Here is a 2,889-nt window from a genome sequence, read left to right as displayed (position 1 = left end):
TTTTATGTACTTTGGACATGGTTTCTCCAGGAGAGGCCATCATGCTTGATAAAGTAGAGGGGCAACAAAAGGCCTCCGACCAGATGTTTTGACACAGAGGCTGCAAGAATGGGCTCAAGCACAGGAGGAATTGTGAGGGTGACTACGGACCGGACAGTGTTTTGTTCTGTTGTGCATAAGGCCCCTGTGGGTCAAAACCAATTCCATGACACTAATAACAATCACAGCATGGACTGTTGAAAGGAGGAACAGATCTGTCTTGGGAGAAGTACAGTCAGAGAGCAACTTACCGGGAAGGTTGGCAAATCTTCCTTTTACACACTTTGCACATGTTGTCAGGAGAGACCAGTCCCTGGAGAAGGAAGTCATGCTTGGTGAAATAGAAGGGAAGCAAAAGAGAAGAAGACCCTCAATGACATGGGTTGACAGAACTGGCTGCCACAGAGGACGGACACTGGTACAGATAGGAACCGGAGACCCAGGGAATCCAGGGCAGATGATCCCTTCAGGACCAGTGATGAGAGTGGCGATACCTGGAGGGTGGAGGGAAGGTGAGGTAGAAAGGGGAACCAATTATAAGGATCTACATATAACTTCCCCTCTGGGGGACGGACAACAGAAAAGTGGGTGAAGGGAGACATCGGACAGTGTAAGACATGAAAAAATAATAATAATTTATAAATTATCAAGGGTCCATGAGGGAGGGAGGAGAGGGGAGGGAGGGGGGAAATAAGGAGCTGATACCAAGGGCGCAAGTGGAAAGCAAATGTTGTGAGAATGATGATGGCAACAAATGTACTAATGTGCTTGACACCCAATGGATGTATGTATGCATTGTGATAAGAGTTGTACAAGCCCCCAATAAAATGGTTTTTTAAAAATGGCTGCCACAATGGGCTCACGCATCGGAACAGTTGTGAGGACGGTGCAGGAGCAGGCAGTGTTTGGTTGTGAGGTGCACAGGGTCACTGTGAGTCTGAAGTGACACCACGGCACCTAGCAGCGACAATGCACTGCCTGCTGGATGTTCAGCCAGAAGGAAGACGTGCTGTCCCCCACGGAAGGAGCCTTGGATAAGGGCTTGGTGGCTAACTGAAAATCGGATGGATGGTTTGAACCCACCCAGCAGTCTGCGAGAGAAAAACACGGCAGTCTACTTCTGTGACGATGCATAACCTTGTGAACCCAGAGGGCGGTTCTACCTGGTCCCAACGGTGGTGATGTGCTAGAATTGACTTGAGGGACACAGGTTGGGGGTCCCAAGAATAACCCCATGTTTGAAGTGATTCATGTCAGTTCTTGATCTTAAGGACCTCCCAGGGCATGTTTGGGAGCGTGCTAGGATGAAGCAAACAAGGCAAGAGCAGAGTGTCATTGCCAGACTCTGTTAAATCCACATTGAAAGTCTCATGCATTACTGCCTTCAAGAAGAAAGGGTGAACCTGTGGGGTGGAGATCCTGTCCATTCAAACTATGACTGCTTCGTCCTGTCGGCCTTTGCTCGGTTCTCCCTCTATTTCTCAGCTCTTTCAACAAGAGCAACTGCTTGTGCCACCCATCCCGGTCTGACTTTCGTGCCCTTACTTGGGCACTACTCTCTGACCACTGGCCATTTGACCTGTACGAATTAGTGCAGGAACCCTCCAGAAAGCCTGTGCTGGTTGGCCCCTTCAGTTTTGCGTCAAATGGCCCACTTTATGCACTCGTCTATCATTGTCTTAGGAGTCCTGATGGTTCAGAAACTCGCAAAGGCATTTCTACCCTGTCCTGTAGGCTCTCTGAGTTGGTGTCGGCTCCTTGGCAGTGAGCTTGGCTTGAGTTTTGCTATTATTGCTCTTAGCAGTTAGAGCTGTTTGTGCTTCCAACTTTTCCTCTGGAGAGCCATCCAAGAGTCTTGTGGAAAATACTGATGACATAGAAATAGACCCCTGCCGAGGGCGGCCTGGTGGAGCCCTGATGGCGCAGTGGTTTGTGTTGTGCTGAGATCCACCTGGTCGGCAGTTCTAAACCACCAGCAGCTGCAAAGTAGAAAGAGGGGCTTTCTGCTCCCATCCGCAGTCAGTCTCAGAATCCCGCAGTCGCAGAAGACAGTCACTGTCCGCACTGCGTCGACGGCAGTGTGTTTCTGAGGGTGAGGCCTCGTGGTTTGAATCTTAGTGTCCCCAGAAAATGGCATGCACCCTCTGAACTACTTCTCTCCATTGTGTGTTGCTAGAACTTGGGGCATCTCACCTAAGACTGTGTGCTTGGCACAGTAGCTCGTGTGTTTGAGGAGGATGGTACATGATCATAACTGAGTGAGTGAGTGAATGAATGAATGACAACGCCCTCTGGACCATCAGAATGAATGGCTCTCCCCCCATTCTCCCCCAGGGGGCCTCTTCAAGTCTAAGTTCTCGGCCATCTGGTGTGTCTTACAAACTCTTATCTTTGTCAGCTGCACTTGCCTTTGTCTTTTCTCCTTTTTATCCTTCTGGACTCTCCCTTGGAGGTGAGCTCCTGCGATTATGGTAATGTGCTAGACCGTTCTTTCTTTATTGGGCTTGTTGCTTATTTATTTATTTTCCCTGTTTTCTTCTATTTAATTCCATAAGGATTTTGTGGATGAATGAGTTTTCTGAAAGAAAACCATTCTTCTCGAACCCCAGTGGTGCCACTAGCCTTTCCCTCTGGTTGAGTCCTGTCTGTTCAACAGTTCCGCAGTTTTATTTCCCTTTCATCTTTCTTTCTGGACACCCCACTTCTCAGGCTCTGCCCATAGTTTCTTCTTTCTTTTCAATTGAGGTTTATCTCAGTTTTAGTTTGTTATTATTATTATTTTGTTTTGTTTTTGTGATTTTTTGTGTGTGCATATGAAACCCAGGAGAGGTAAACCTATTGAGACAGAAG

Source organism: Echinops telfairi, unplaced genomic scaffold (assembly GCF_000313985.2).
Source record: "Echinops telfairi isolate 266 unplaced genomic scaffold, ASM31398v2 ScPeMD7_1;HRSCAF=3_0, whole genome shotgun sequence".
In the NCBI taxonomy this organism is placed as follows: Eukaryota; Metazoa; Chordata; class Mammalia; order Afrosoricida; family Tenrecidae; genus Echinops; species Echinops telfairi.
This window is presented reverse-complemented; position numbering follows the sequence as displayed.